General features: G+C 46.9%; 1 pseudogene; it reads right to left on the bottom strand.

Annotated features, from left to right (window-relative positions):
• Positions 1 to 3,519: 3,519 nt before the first annotated feature.
• LOC112935757 (dynein light chain Tctex-type 3 pseudogene) lies at positions 3,520 to 3,916 on the bottom strand (annotated as a pseudogene).
• Between the last annotated feature and the right edge of the window lie 13,882 nt (positions 3,917 to 17,798).

The following is a 17,798-nucleotide window of genomic DNA, read 5'->3' as shown; positions in this document are numbered from 1 at the left end:
CACATTTAATTATTTAATTATTTAATTAGCACCAGAGGGTGTTAATTTAATTATTTAATTAGCACCAGAGGGGATAGCTCATGGGGAACAAACTTCCACCCACCATACATTTAATTATTTCATTATTTAGTTATTTAATAAAATAAATTATAGTATATCCATACTATAGAGCTCTGTGTAGTCATTCCAAAGAAGGAGGCAGCTTAATATGTGCTGCTATGAGTGTTCAAGATAATAAATGAAAAAAGCAAGACACAGAGCCATGTGTATGGTGTGCAACCATACATTTTTAAATAAAGGTTTTATTTATTTATTCATGAAAGACACACAGAAAGAGAGGCAGAGACATAGGCAGAAGGAGAAGCAGGTTCCCTGTGAGGAGCCCAATGCTGGACTTGATTCCTGGATACCGGGATCACAACCTTTTTTTTTTTTTTTAAAGATTTTATTTATTCATGAGAGACAGAGAGAGAGAGAGAGAGAGAGGCACAGACACAGGCAGAAGATGAAGCAGGCTCCATGCAGGGAGCCCGATGTGGGACTCGATCCTGGGACTCCAGGATCACGCCCTGGCTCGAAGGCAGGTGCTAAACCGCCACCCAGGTGTCCCAACTATGCATTTTTTAAGTGCTTGTAGATGTATATAATATCTGAAAGCCTTCACAAGAAACTAGTAATAGTAGCTGATTTAGAGAAGGATAATTTGTATTTAAGGTAGGAGAAAGTCTTATTTTCTAAGTTTTGTATTATGTGCTTACATTGATTATTCCAAAACCAAACCCCATCTTCTCCTCCTTTTCCTCTTGCTATTTTTTATTCTTCTTTCTTTCTTTCTTTCTTTCTTTCTTTCTTTCTTTCTTTCTTTCTTCTTTTTCTTTCTTTCTCAGCATAGGAAGATAATCTTTACTATATTTTAAATAAAAATGGAGCAGGGGCACCTGGGTGGCTCAGTTGGTTAAACGTCCAACTCTTGATTTTGGCTCAGGTCATGATTTCACGGTTGTGAGATTGAACCTTGCTTCAGGCTCTGTACTGGGCGTGGAGTCTGCTTGAGATTCTCTCTATCCCTCTCTTTCTATCCCTCCTCTTATTTTTCTCTCTGTCTCCCTCTCTAAAAAAAATTTTTTTTAAATTAAAAAGTAAAAGCACGGATAGCAAGTTCCTGAGGCATTTTTTATTATTATTCTTTTAAAATCAACCTTCAATAACAATAATCAAAAGCAAGCCTTAACTACACAGATTATTTTGGTCACTATGGTAATTGTCAAGGGCACAAAAGCTAGCAGCATGAAGTAAAATATGGGTAATGGCTGTGAGAATTTTAGACATGCCCAAAATGTAGATCACTGCATGAAATTCTATCCTTGTATTTTCTCAATATTCCTCTTAAATATGGAACAATTATTGTATCTTTTTTTTAAAAAAAGATTTTATTTATTTGTTAATGAGAGACACACAGAGGAAGACAGAGACAGGCAGAGAGAGAGGTAGTCTCCCTACAGGAAGGCCTGATGTGGATATTGATCCTGGGACCCCAGGATTACACTTTGAGCCAAAGGCGTACGCTCAACCACTGAACCATCCAGACATGCCTACAATTATTGTTTCTTTGCCAAATGTCAAACATGCACACAGCGTTCTGACAAGAATATTATGCTAATATTGTCAGTACTAATACTAAGCCCTTCTTTCCCCCCAAAATGCAATGAATCATGGTTCCACTCCCTGTATGTATTAGTATTAGTGATAATACATGCAATTAATTTTGTTTTCCAGGTCAAATAAGAAGATTGACTTCATATTTTGTGACCAGCTGTGTACTCTAATTTTTTATCTTTTATTATCTTAATAAATTTAACTATATTTCATAAGCCCTGAGATGTTTGTTAACCTGCTAATGATTGTATACTTTTATTTTATTTTACTTATTTATTTTCAAGTAGGCTCCATGCCCAGCATGGAGCTGAATGTGGGTCTTGAACTCATGACCCTGACATCAAGGCCTGAGCTGAGATCAAGAGTCAGATGCTCAGGGGGATCCCTGGGTGGCTCAGTGGTTTAGTGCCTGCCTCAGCCTGGGGTGTGATCCTGGAGACCTGGGATCAAGTCCCACGTCAGGGTCCCTACATGGAGCCTGCTTCTCTCACTGCCTGTGTCTCTGCCTCTCTCTGTGTGTGTGTCTCTCATGAATAAATAAAATCTTAAAAAAAAAAAGAGTTAGATGCTCAACTAACTGAGCCACCCAGACCCCCCTGGTTGCATACTTCTAAATTAGTCTACTTATTCTACTCAATTCGAACTCCATGTAATAACTGTTTAAATTATTTACAGATGAGGAGTGCCTGGTAGCTCAGTCGGTTAAGCATCTGACTCTTGATCTTGGCTTAGGTCATGATCTCTGATTGTGAGATTGGGCTCGAGTCTGGCTCCATACTCAGCAGGGAGTCCGTTTGGGATTCTCTCTCTCCCTCTCCCTCTACCCCTCACCCATTAAAATAATAAATTAATATTTAAAAAATTATTTACAGATGGCTGTAATTAAAACAATGACAAAATTTACTACTTCCCTGGCTAGGCTGCTATTAATGCCTTTAATTAAGAGTTACATATTTTATGCATTTTTTTTACTTGCTAGCAGCAACTTTTAAAATGACATCTATAATTCTCTGTGAGCAATAAGTGATTTTCATTTTGCTTACTTCTATACAGATACTCAGATTCACTTTTTTCTTAGTGTAAGGCAACTCTTCCCCAAACATGTTAGCTGTCCAGCTAAACAAGTGCTAAAAGATACTCAGAATTTGAGCAGTACACTGGTAACTATAGTGCTAAGAGAGAAATATGGTCATAATAGGAACTCAAGAAATGAACTCTACATGAAATGAGTGAATTGTAAGGCAATTATTAGAGCCATGTACTTTTAATCACATAATTTTGTTTAACTAGGGAATTCAGGTTCTCAGATTTATTATTTTTTAAAAGACTTTATTATTTATTCATGAGAGATACACAGAGAGAGGCAGAGACACAGGCAGAAGGAGAAGCAGGCTCCTCAAGAGGAGTCCGATGCGGGACTTGATCCCGACCTGGAATCATGCCCTGAGTCAAAAGCAGATGCTCAACCACTGAGCCACCCAGGTGCCCCAGGTTCCTGGATTTAATTTGCCCTCAAGTGTAAATTCAAGAATTTGAAATTTTAAAAATCTCTAGCTGAAAGGGAATTTTATCATTTGAATGGATTTCCCCATCTCCATAGGTACACATTAGCAAAAAGCTGGTGAAAATATGACATTGTATTTTTATGTTGTGCCACATTTCTGTATTCACTTTTGACCAACCTAAAATTTTTCTTTTTAAAATGATGTCACATAGAATATGAGATAAGCTGCCATTTTGCTATGAGATTATTGATAACATTGAAGCGTCTTGCATGTTTGTCATTTAGCACATTAAGTAACCATTATCCTTTTTAGAAAGGATACAGTGACAAATTTTTAAGTTAATGGCTTTGGCTGAACACCGTTAGTCTGTCACAGGACAATAGCAGTGGCGAAAACATTGACTATACAGTTCATGGCTGGGTTCTCCCATTTTACAGTACAGATTCCATCAGATGCACATGACCAAAACATGAGCTGGCTGTGTGAAAGCCATATGCACTCCTCTGGACCACTGCACAATGGTCACGATATATTTATAGGCTTTTCCCAACTTAACCAAATGTGTTTAGGATTGCTCCATTATGCCTGCAGTCCATTGGTTGATATTGTTTTGGTTAGTATCTTCACCACCCAAGACCCTGTCTATATACTCTTCAACGATATTGTTGGCTTTGTCAGCTTTGAAGCCAACCTTGTCACAGTGGCGGTGGCACTCCTCCATGTGTGGGGCAGAGCTTTCTCTCTCTCTCTCTCTTTTTAAACAATTTATGTGGAGGATCCCTGGGTGGCTCAGCGGTTTGGTGCCTGCCTTCAGCCCAGGGCTTGGTCTTGGAGTCCTGGCATCAAGTCCTGCGTCCGGCTCCCTGCATGGAGCCTGCTTCTGCTTCTCTCTCTCTCTCTCTATCATGAATAAATAAATAACATCTTTTTAAAAAATAAAGATTCTATGTATTTAATTGTGATAGAGCACACAAGCACAAGCACCAGCAAAGGGAGAGAGAAGGGGAGAAGCAGATTCTCTGCTGAGCAGGGAGTGTGACATGGGGCTCCGTCCCAGGACCCCAGGATCATGATCTGAGCTGAAGGCAGATGCTTAACCAACTGAGCCACTCAGGAGTCCCTTCTCTTTTATTTTCTTTCTTTCTTTCTTTCTTTTTTTTTTTTTTTAAGATTTTACCCATTTATTCATGAGAGACACACACAGACACACACACATACAGAGAGAGAGAGAGAGAGAGAGAGAGAGAGGCAGAGACACAGGCAGAGGGAGAAGCAGGCTCCACGCAGGAAGCCCGACCTGGAACTCGATTCCGGGTCCCCAGGTTCACGCCCCAGGTGGAAGGCAGCGCCAAACCGCTAAGCCACCGGGGCGGCCGGTTTTTGTTTTTTTAAAGGATAATTCCTCCTGCGAGTTCTGAGACATCTCAGTGTAGAGCTGTTTCCTAGGACTGAAGCAAGATCTTTCTCCTGAGTTCTCTGTCCCATTCCCTGAGAATTACAAGTTTTCCAATTTGGCTGATGGGAACAGCATTGTTTCCATCCCTATGTGAGAGCCAAGTCTCATTCCTTCTAATCTTTCCCAGTGGCACTACCTGGATCTTGGGTAGTTGCTTCATAAGCACATTCTGATCAGTACAGCTCTTGATGGATATCCAGGGGCCCCTTTGTGTCTGCCTCCCCAGTAATTCTGTCCTGTGAACTCCAGCTGCTTTGGTCTCTCAAGATGCTGATTGGCATCCCCTCAACCCAATAGAGCTGCTGGGCTCCAGCTGCGTTCTCCCTCTGGGCAATCTGCCTGGAAGTCCTCACAAGTCCATAAGATAGGGCCATCACAGGGCTCACTTTGTTTGTTTCCTTGTTTATCTCTCAGGAACCACTGCCCTTTGTTGTCTGACTTCCAGTGTATTGATGATCATCATTTCATATCTTTGTATGGTGATGTGGTTATCTGGGGGCTGGATATTGTTTCAGGTAGGAGGGTGAGTCTGATCTCTGATATTCCATCTTGGCCAGAAGCATAGGTACAATGGTTTGATAAGGGTCTTTGATTAGTGTTTAATCTATTTTATATACTTGGCCAATTAAATCACTTTATTTTTTTTAATTTTTTAAATTTATTTATGATAGTCACAGAGATAGAGAGAGAGAGAGAGGCAGAGACACAGGCAGAGGGAGAAGCAGGCTCCATGCACCGGGAGCCCGACGTGGGATTCGATCCCGGGTCTCCAGGATCGCGCCCTGGGCCAAAGGCAGGCGCCAAACCGCTGCGCCACCCAGGGATCCCCTTAAATCACTTTAAACATTTTAAGTTACATTTATAAAATTAATACACTTCCTATTGAAAGACTTCAGTTATTTGATTAATAAATAAAATCTTTCCAAGGACTAAAGAAATTCCATAAATCTAATACATTAAATGTAGATTTTTAAAAACTTCCCCCAATTTTAAGTCTAATACATTATAAATACCTATGTGTTGGATCTTAAGTTCTCTTAAGTGTTCTCATACTGTTTACAATCCTAGCATGATTTTATTTTTTAAAAGATTATTTATTTACTGATTTGAGAGGAAGCAAGAGAGAGTGAGAGAGCACAAGCAGGGGGAAGAGGCAGACTCCCCGCTGAGCAGGGAGTCTGACATGGGGCTCGATCCCAGTTCCCTGGGCTCATGACCTGTGCTGAAGGCAGATGCCTAACTGATTGAGCCACCCAGGTGGTCCTCAATTATATATTTTAAATTGAAACTACAAAGTTGGCCATTAGGCCAAATTCTCTTGAACATTACAAATATCTTAAATCCCAAGTGCTAAGAGATTATTTGATACAAAGGGTTTAAATTTGTTAAAGATGATTAGAGTAAGTATATCTATTCCTAGGCTTAAATGAAACTCTTTCCCATATTAGTTAGGATATTTTTGTATCTGCTGTAACAAGTATGTTCCAAGGGTATAATTGCTCGACCACAAAAAGATTTTTTTTTTTGGCTCATATAATATTACCAGGCAGACATTCCTGGTAGGCAAGTAGCTTTCCTTCATATGGTTATTTGGGGACCTAGCTTCCTTCTTCCTGAGACTTCTCTATTCATTCTCTTGTGCCTCCTTGTCATCTGCCTCCAGCTGGCAGAACAATGAGGACCACCAGGGGGAGTTTCTGGGCTGGCCTGGAAGTGGCATGTTCAGTTGTGCTCAGGTTCCATTGGAAGGGACTTAGTCTTATGTAAATACTTTCTTGATATCTGACTCCTGACTGGGCAGGAGCTCCCTTTCCTACCTGCACAACTCAACCTCTCAAAATCTTCAAGATTTATCCCTGAAGCCCCAGCTTTCTGCAATCACCTTTGTGTGAACTAGGTCCTGACACTTGATTTCTAAATCCTGAAACAAACAAGGTGGCCCTTTCCAGAGGAGGTGGGGCTGAGGGTGAGGGGAATAACAGGGGTTTTGAGAGAATGAAGGAGTCCCAAAATGGGAAGAAAAGTTATAGCTCCAGGGGACTAACTTCACTTTCTCTCTTTCAGATCTCCAAGAGGACAGGTCTATATGGGATGGAGGAGGGTGTGTGTCCCAGGAGAACCTGCAGGACCCTCAGTGCCAACAGAAACAAGTCTTCTATGATACAGGTGAGGCACAGCAGCTCTGGAGATCTGGGAGGAGGCATATTTCTGCTAAAGGAATGGAACAGCCCTCAAAGGCCCCCAAATTCCCTAGATTTTACAGTCTATGACCATATGGCTTCTAGGGCCTTATAAAGATTCTTAAGGGTAGATGGGAAGCAGCCAGAGTCTACGGAAAGGGGATAAAGTATGGCCCAACTCAAACACCCTAGAGGAGGGTTAGAGGAGAGGAAAAGTGAAGAGAATGTACCAGCAACAAATATTTTAAGTTCATTTAAACAATTGATTCTGACACAGAATTTCTCTGAAAAAAAGAGGGGAAAAAGGGCCCATTTAAAGGCAAGGACCCACCTGGACACCTAAGGGACTAGAATATTTTCACAATCACTGACTAAGGTGAAAAAATGTGACAACTTTTACAGGACCTGGAGAGAAAGAATCATATTCTACTGAGAGTAAAAGAGCTGTGGCGATCGTTGAAAATACAGGGGAATCTGTAGGAATATTAAAGCACAACATGGCAGTGTGGATGCCTAGAAGACCTGAAAGGACTCAAACATTTGGGAGACCTCAAACATACCATGTCTCAGGGCACTTGGTGCCTCACTCTATATTAAAAAGAAACATTGAAGATACTACTTACAATGACAAAAACACACCACCTGTGATAGACGGAAACAATTGGCAAGGAGCTTCCACTGGCTCCATGTCAAACTCAAGAACTTTTTCAGGCAAGAAAATATTAACAGTGTCTCGAGACGGGACCAAGTCAGCAGCTTCTTCAGGTACGATCACATCAAGAGACTCTTCAGTCATGAGCACATTAACAGTGTTTTCATACATGAGCAAATCACCAACTTCTCCAGATGACACCATATCAAGAGTGTCTCCAGATTGGACCACATTATCAACTTCTTCAGGTGCCACCAAATCAAGATATTCGCCAGGCATGAGCATATCAGTAGATTCTCCAGACACAAGCACGTTAACAGTGTCTCCAGACACGAGCACATCAGCAGTGTCTGTAGATGGGACCACATCAGTAGTTGCTCCAGATATGAGCACATCAGCAGCTTCTCCAGACGTGCCCACATCAACTGCCTTGCCAGAAGCCAGCACCCCAACAGCTTCTCCAGAAGTTACCACATCAAGAGTGTCTCCAGATGTGACCACATCGACATCGTCTCCAGATGGGACCACATCACCAGCTTCTCCATATGTGACCACATCACCAGCTTCTGCAGAAGTGACATCAACTGCCTGGCCAGAAGCGAGCACATCAACAGCTTCTCCAGATGGGACCACATCGGCAGCTGCTCCAGATGTGACCACATCAGCAGTGTCTCCAGTTGAGACCACATCAGTAGCTTTTCCAGATGTGACCACATCAAGAGCCTCTCCAGATGCAGGGACATCAACAGCTTCTCCAGATATGAGCACATCAACTGCCTGGCCAGAAGCAAGCACTTCAACAGCTTCTCCAGACATGAGCGCATCAACAGGGTCTCCAGATATGAGCACATCAATAGCTTCTCCAGACACGAGCATATCAACAGCTTACCCAGAGGTGACCACATCAGCAGTGTCTCCAGAGGGGACCACATCAGCAGCTGCTCCAGATATGAGCACATCACCAGCTTCTCCAGACATGACCACATCAACTGCCTTGCCAGAAGCCAGCACCTCAACAGCATCTCCAGACGTCACCACATCAACAGTGTCTCCAGACGGGACCACATCAGCAGCCCCTCCAGACGCGACCACATCAAGAGCCTCTCCGCACGCGAGCACATCAACAGCTTTTCCAGATGGGACCACATCAGCAGATGCTCCAGATATGAGCACATCACCAGCTTCTCCAGACGTGACCACATCAACTGCCTTGCCAGAAGCGATCACCTCAACAGCTTCTCCAGACATCACTACATCAACAGTGTTCCCAGACGGGACCACGTCATCAGCTTCTCCAGATGGGACCACATCAGTAGCATCTACAGAAGCCAGCACATCAACAACAACTCCAGACATGACCACATCAATAGCCTCTCCAGACTCGAGCACACCAACAGCTTCTCCAGACACGAGCACATCAACAGCTTCTCCAGATGGGACCACATCAGCAGCTGCTCCAGAAATGAGCACATCTCCAGCTTCTCCAGACATTACCACATCAACAGTGTCTCCAGACGGAACAACATCATCAGCCTCTCCAGATGAGACCACATCAACAGTGTCTCCAGATGAGACCACATCAACAGTGTCTCCAGATGGGACCACATTGACATCGTCTCCAGATGGGACCACATCAACAGCTTCTCCAGATGCATGCACATCAACCACTCCTCCAGATATGACCACATCAACAGCATCTCCAGACGTGACCACATCAGCAGCTTCTCCAGATGTGACCACATCAAGAGCCTCTCCAGGTGGGAGCACATCAACAGCTTCTCCAGACATGAGCACATCAGCAGTGTCTTCAGATGGGACCATATCAGCAGCTTCTCCAGACGTGCCCACATCAACTGCCTTGCCAGAAGCCAGCACCTCAACAGCTTCTCCAGAAGTTACCACATCAAGAGTGTCTCCAGACGTGACCACATCCACATCGTCTCCAGATGGGACCACATCACCAGCTTCTCCATATGTGACCACATCACCAGCTTCTGCAGAAGTGACATCAACTGCCTGGCCAGAAGCGAGCACATCAACAGCTTCTCCAGATGGGACCACATCGGCAGCTGCTCCAGATGTGACCACATCAGCAGTGTCTCCAGTTGAGACCACATCAGCAGCTTTTCCAGATGTGACCACATCAAGAGCCTCTCCAGATGCAGGGACATCAACAGCTTCTCCAGACATGAGCACATCAACTGCCTGGCCAGAAGCAAGCACTTCAACAGCTTCTCCAGACACCAGCACATCAACAGGGTCTCCAGACATGAGCACATCAATAGTTTCGCCAGACATGAGCACATCAACAGCTTACCCAGAGGTGACCACATCAGCAGTGTCTCAGGATGGGACCACATCAGCAGTGTCTCCAGATATGAGCACATCACCAGCTTTTCCAGACATGACCACATCAACTGCCTTGCCAGAAGCCAGCACCTCAACAGCATCTCCAGACATCACCACATCAAAAGTTTCTCCAGACGGGACCATATCAGCAGCTTCTCCAGATGCCACCACATCAAGAGCCTCTCCAGACATGAGCACATCTCCAGCTTCTCCAGACATTACCACATCAACAGTGTCTCCAGACGGAACAACATCATCAGCCTCTCCAGATGAGACCACATCAACAGTGTCTCCAGATGGGACCACATCAACAGCTTCTCCAGATGCAAGCACATCAACCACTCCTCCAGATATGACCACATCAACAGCATCTCCAGACGTGACCACATCAGCAGCTTCTCCAGATGTGACCACATCAACTGCCTTGCCAGAAGCCAGCACCTCAACAGCTTCTCCAGAAGTTACCACATCAACAGCTTCTCCAGACATGAGCACATCAGCAGTGTCTTCAGATGGGACCACATCAGCAGCTTCTCCAGACGTGCCCACATCAACTGCCTTGCCAGAAGCCAGCACCTCAACAGCTTCTCCAGAAGTTACCACATCAAGAGAGTCTCCAGACGTGACCACATCGACATTGTCTCCAGATGGGACCACATCAGCAGCTTCTCCAGATGCAACCACATCAACTACTCCCCCAGACATGACCACATCAACATCGTCTCCAGACGTGACCACATCAGCAGCTTCTCAATATGTGACCACATCACCAGCTTCTGCAGAAGTGACATCAACTGCCTGGCCAGAAGCGAGCACATCAACAGCTTCTCCAGATGGGACCACATCAGCAGTGTCTCCAGTTGAGACCACATCAGCAGCCTTTCCAGATGTGACCACATCAAGAGCCTCTCCAGATGCAGGGACATCAACAGCTTCACCAGACATGAGCACATCAACAGCTTACCCAGAGGTGACCACATCAGCAGTGTCTCAGGATGAGACCTCATCAGCAGCTGCTCCAGATATGAGCACATCACCAGCTTTTCCAGACATGACCACATCAACTGCCTTGCCAGAAGCCAGCACCTCAACAGCATCTCCAGACATCACCACATCAAAAGTGTCTCCAGACGGGACCACGTCAGCAGCTTCTCCAGATGCCACCACATCAAGAGCCTCTCCAGACACGAGCACATCAGCAGCTTCTCCAGACATGAGCGCATCAACAGGGTCTCCAGATATGAGCACATCAATACCTTCTCCAGACATGAGCACATCAACAACTTCTCAAGGCATGACTACATCAGCAATGTCTCCAGATGGGACCACATCAACAGTGTCTCCAGACGCGACCACATCAGCAACTTCTCCAGACGTTACCACATCAACAACGTCCCCTGTCGTGACCACATCATTTCCAGATGGGACCACAACAGCAGCTTCTCCAGATGGGACCACATCAACAGTGTCTCCAGACACCAGCACATCAACAACAACTCCAGACATGACCACATCAACAGCCTCTCCGGATGCAAGTATATCAACAGCTTCTCCAGACTTGACCACAGCAACAGTGTCTCCAGACTGGACCACACCAGCAGCTTCTCCAGATGTGACCACATCAACAACGTCTCCAGACAGGACCACATCAGCAACTTCTACCGATCTCACCTCAACCACAGCTTCTCCAGACCTGACCACATCAACTGCCTTGCCAGAAGCGAGCACCTCAACAGCTTCTCCAGATGAGACCACATCAACAGTATCTCCAGACAGGACCACTTCAGCTGCTTCTCCAGATGCGACCACATCAACATTGTCTCCAGACGTGACCACATCAGCAGCCTTACCAGTTGTGACTACATCAACAGTCTTTCCAGACAGGACCACATCAGCAGCTTCTACAGATATGACCTCAATCACAGCTTCTCCAGACATGACCACATCAACTGCCTTGCCAGAAGCGAGCACCTCAACAGCTTCTCCAGATGAGACCACATCAACAGTGTCTCCAGATTGGACCACATTGACATCGTCTCCAGATGGGACCACATCAACAGCTTCTCCAGATGCAAGCACATCAACCACTCCTCCAGATATGACCACATCAACAGCATCTCCAGACGTGACCACATCAGCAGCTTCTCCAGATGTGACCACATCAAGAGCCTCTCCAGATGGGAGCACATCAACAGCTTCTCCAGACATGAGCACATCAGCAGTGTCTTCAGATGGGACCACATCAGCAGCTTCTCCAGACGTGCCCACATCAACTGCCTTGCCAGAAGCCAGCACCCCAACAGCTTCTCCAGAAGTTACCACATCAAGAGTGTCTCCAGATGTGACCACATCGACATCGTCTCCAGGTGGGACCACATCACCAGCTTCTCCATATGTGACCACATCACCAGCTTCTGCAGAAGTGACATCAACTGCCTGGCCAGAAGCGAGCACATCAACAGCTTCTCCAGATGGGACCACATCGGCAGCTGCTCCAGATGTGACCACATCAGCAGTGTCTCCAGTTGAGACCACATCAGCAGCTTTTCCAGATGTGACCACATCAAGAGCCTCTCCAGATGCAGGGACATCAACAGCTTCTCCAGACATGAGCACATCAACTGCCTGGCCAGAAGCAAGCACTTCAACAGCTTCTCCAGACACCAGCACATCAACAGGGTCTCCAGACATGAGCACATCAATAGTTTCGCCAGACATGAGCACATCAACAGCTTACCCAGAGGTGACCACATCAGCAGTGTCTCAGGATGGGACCACATCAGCAGTGTCTCCAGATATGAGCACATCACCAGCTTTTCCAGACATGACCACATCAACTGCCTTGCCAGAAGCCAGCACCTCAACAGCATCTCCAGACATCACCACATCAAAAGTTTCTCCAGACGGGACCATATCAGCAGCTTCTCCAGATGCCACCACATCAAGAGCCTCTCCAGACACGAGCACATCTCCAGCTTCTCCAGACATTACCACATCAACAGTGTCTCCAGACGGAACAACATCATCAGCCTCTCCAGATGAGACCACATCAACAGTGTCTCCAGATGGGACCACATCAACAGCTTCTCCAGATGCAAGCACATCAACCACTCCTCCAGATATGACCACATCAACAGCATCTCCAGACGTGACCACATCAGCAGCTTCTCCAGATGCGACCACATCAACATTGTCTCCAGACGTGACCACATCAGCAGCCTTACCAGTTGTGACTACATCAACAGTCTTTCCAGACAGGACCACATCAGCAGCTTCTACAGATATGACCTCAATCACAGCTTCTCCAGACATGACCACATCAACTGCCTTGCCAGAAGCGAGCACCTCAACAGCTTCTCCAGATGAGACCACATCAACAGTGTCTCCAGATGGGACCACATTGACATCGTCTCCAGATAGGACCACATCAACAGCTTCTCCAGATGCAAGCACATCAACCACTTCTCCAGATATGACCACATCAACAGCATCTCCAGACGTGACCACATCAGCAGCTTCTCCAGATGTGACCACATCAAGAGCCTCTCCAGGTGGGAGCACATCAACAGCTTCTCCAGACATGAGCACATCAGCAGTGTCTTCAGATGGGACCACATCAGCAGCTTCTCTAGACGTGCCCACATCAACTGTCTTGCCAGAAGCCAGCACCCCAACAGCTTCTCCAGAAGTTACCACATCAAGAGTGTCTCCAGATGTGACCACATCCACATCGTCTCCAGATGGGACCACATCACCAGCTTCTCCATATGTGACCACATCACCAGCTTCTGCAGAAGTGACATCAACTGCCTGGCCAGAAGCGAGCACATCAACAGCTTCTCCAGATGGGACCACATCGGCAGCTGCTCCAGATGTGACCACATCAGCAGTGTCTCCAGTTGAGACCACATCAGCAGCTTTTCCAGATGTGACCACATCAAGAGCCTCTCCAGATGCAGGGACATCAACAGCTTCTCCAGACATGAGCACATCAACTGCCTGGCCAGAAGCAAGCACTTCAACAGCTTCTCCAGACACCAGCACATCAACAGGGTCTCCAGACATGAGCACATCAATAGTTTCGCCAGACATGAGCACATCAACAGCTTACCCAGAGGTGACCACATCAGCAGTGTCTCAGGATGGGACCACATCAGCAGTGTCTCCAGATATGAGCACATCACCAGCTTTTCCAGACATGACCACATCAACTGCCTTGCCAGAAGCCAGCACCTCAACAGCATCTCCAGACATCACCACATCAAAAGTTTCTCCAGACGGGACCATATCAGCAGCTTCTCCAGATGCCACCACATCAAGAGCCTCTCCAGACATGAGCACATCTCCAGCTTCTCCAGACATTACCACATCAACAGTGTCTCCAGACGGAACAACATCATCAGCCTCTCCAGATGAGACCACATCAACAGTGTCTCCAGATGGGACCACATCAACAGCTTCTCCAGATGCAAGCACATCAACCACTCCTCCAGATATGACCACATCAACAGCATCTCCAGACGTGACCACATCAGCAGCTTCTCCAGATGTGACCACATCAACTGCCTTGCCAGAAGCCAGCACCTCAACAGCTTCTCCAGAAGTTACCACATCAACAGCTTCTCCAGACATGAGCACATCAGCAGTGTCTTCAGATGGGACCACATCAGCAGCTTCTCCAGACGTGCCCACATCAACTGCCTTGCCAGAAGCCAGCACCTCAACAGCTTCTCCAGAAGTTACCACATCAAGAGAGTCTCCAGACGTGACCACATCGACATTGTCTCCAGATGGGACCACATCAGCAGCTTCTCCAGATGCAACCACATCAACTACTCCCCCAGACATGACCACATCAACATCGTCTCCAGACGTGACCACATCAGCAGCTTCTCAATATGTGACCACATCACCAGCTTCTGCAGAAGTGACATCAACTGCCTGGCCAGAAGCGAGCACATCAACAGCTTCTCCAGATGGGACCACATCAGCAGTGTCTCCAGTTGAGACCACATCAGCAGCCTTTCCAGATGTGACCACATCAAGAGCCTCTCCAGATGCAGGGACATCAACAGCTTCACCAGACATGAGCACATCAACAGCTTACCCAGAGGTGACCACATCAGCAGTGTCTCAGGATGAGACCTCATCAGCAGCTGCTCCAGATATGAGCACATCACCAGCTTTTCCAGACATGACCACATCAACTGCCTTGCCAGAAGCCAGCACCTCAACAGCATCTCCAGACATCACCACATCAAAAGTGTCTCCAGACGGGACCACGTCAGCAGCTTCTCCAGATGCCACCACATCAAGAGCCTCTCCAGACACGAGCACATCAACAGCTTCTCCAGACATGAGCGCATCAACAGGGTCTCCAGATATGAGCACATCAATACCTTCTCCAGACATGAGCACATCAACAACTTCTCAAGGCATGACTACATCAGCAATGTCTCCAGATGGGACCACATCAACAGTGTCTCCAGACGCGACCACATCAGCAACTTCTCCAGACGTTACCACATCAACAACGTCCCCTGTCGTGACCACATCATTTCCAGATGGGACCACAACAGCAGCTTCTCCAGATGGGACCACATCAACAGTGTCTCCAGACACCAGCACATCAACAACAACTCCAGACATGACCACATCAACAGCCTCTCCGGATGCAAGTATATCAACAGCTTCTCCAGACTTGACCACAGCAACAGTGTCTCCAGACTGGACCACACCAGCAGCTTCTCCAGATGTGACCACATCAACAACGTCTCCAGACAGGACCACATCAGCAACTTCTACCGATCTCACCTCAACCACAGCTTCTCCAGACCTGACCACATCAACTGCCTTGCCAGAAGCGAGCACCTCAACAGCTTCTCCAGATGCGACCACATCAACATTGTCTCCAGACGTGACCACATCAGCAGCCTTACCAGTTGTGACTACATCAACAGTCTTTCCAGACAGGACCACATCAGCAGCTTCTACAGATATGACCTCAATCACAGCTTCTCCAGACATGACCACATCAACTGCCTTGCCAGAAGCGAGCACCTCAACAGCTTCTCCAGATGAGACCACATCAACAGTGTCTCCAGATGGGACCACATTGACATCGTCTCCAGATAGGACCACATCAACAGCTTCTCCAGATGCAAGCACATCAACCACTTCTCCAGATATGACCACATCAACAGCATCTCCAGACGTGACCACATCAGCAGCTTCTCCAGATGTGACCACATCAAGAGCCTCTCCAGGTGGGAGCACGTCAACAGCTTCTCCAGACATGAGCACATCAGCAGTGTCTTCAGATGGGACCACATCAGCAGCTTCTCCAGACGTGCCCACATCAACTGTCTTGCCAGAAGCCAGCACCCCAACAGCTTCTCCAGAAGTTACCACATCAAGAGTGTCTCCAGATGTGACCACATCCACATCGTCTCCAGATGGGACCACATCACCAGCTTCTCCATATGTGACCACATCACCAGCTTCTGCAGAAGTGACATCAACTGCCTGGCCAGAAGCGAGCACATCAACAGCTTCTCCAGATGGGACCACATCGGCAGCTGCTCCAGATGTGACCACATCAGCAGTGTCTCCAGTTGAGACCACATCAGCAGCTTTTCCAGATGTGACCACATCAAGAGCCTCTCCAGATGCAGGGACATCAACAGCTTCTCCAGACATGAGCACATCACCTGCCTGGCCAGAAGCAAGCACTTCAACAGCTTCTCCAGACACCAGCACATCAACAGGGTCTCCAGACATGAGCACATCAATAGTTTCGCCAGACATGAGCACATCAACAGCTTACCCAGAGGTGACCACATCAGCAGTGTCTCAGGATGGGACCACATCAGCAGTGTCTCCAGATATGAGCACATCACCAGCTTTTCCAGACATGACCACATCAACTGCCTTGCCAGAAGCCAGCACCTCAACAGCATCTCCAGACATCACCACATCAAAAGTTTCTCCAGACGGGACCATATCAGCAGCTTCTCCAGATGCCACCACATCAAGAGCCTCTCCAGACACGAGCACATCTCCAGCTTCTCCAGACATTACCACATCAACAGTGTCTCCAGACGGAACAACATCATCAGCCTCTCCAGATGAGACCACATCAACAGTGTCTCCAGATGGGACCACATCAACAGCTTCTCCAGATGCAAGCACATCAACCACTCCTCCAGATATGACCACATCAACAGCATCTCCAGACGTGACCACATCAGCAGCTTCTCCAGATGTGACCACATCAACTGCCTTGCCAGAAGCCAGCACCTCAACAGCTTCTCCAGAAGTTACCACATCAACAGCTTCTCCAGACATGAGCACATCAGCAGTGTCTTCAGATGGGACCACATCAGCAGCTTCTCCAGACGTGCCCACATCAACTGCCTTGCCAGAAGCCAGCACCTCAACAGCTTCTCCAGAAGTTACCACATCAAGAGAGTCTCCAGACGTGACCACATCGACATTGTCTCCAGATGGGACCACATCAGCAGCTTCTCCAGATGCAACCACATCAACTACTCCCCCAGACATGACCACATCAACATCGTCTCCAGACGTGACCACATCAGCAGCTTCTCAATATGTGACCACATCACCAGCTTCTGCAGAAGTGACATCAACTGCCTGGCCAGAAGCGAGCACATCAACAGCTTCTCCAGATGGGACCACATCGGCAGCTGCTCCAGATGTGACCACATCAGCAGTGTCTCCAGTTGAGACCACATCAGCAGCTTTTCCAGATGTGACCACATCAAGAGCCTCTCCAGATGCAGGGACATCAACAGCTTCTCCAGACATGAGCACATCACCTGCCTGGCCAGAAGCAAGCACTTCAACAGCTTCTCCAGACACCAGCACATCAACAGGGTCTCCAGACATGAGCACATCAATAGTTTCGCCAGACATGAGCACATCAACAGCTTACCCAGAGGTGACCACATCAGCAGTGTCTCAGGATGGGACCACAT

Source organism: Vulpes vulpes, chromosome 3 (genome assembly GCF_048418805.1).
Source record: "Vulpes vulpes isolate BD-2025 chromosome 3, VulVul3, whole genome shotgun sequence".
In the NCBI taxonomy this organism is placed as follows: domain Eukaryota; kingdom Metazoa; phylum Chordata; class Mammalia; order Carnivora; family Canidae; genus Vulpes; species Vulpes vulpes.
Note: the sequence above shows the minus strand (reverse complement) of the source record. Positions and strands in the feature narration are given on the sequence as shown.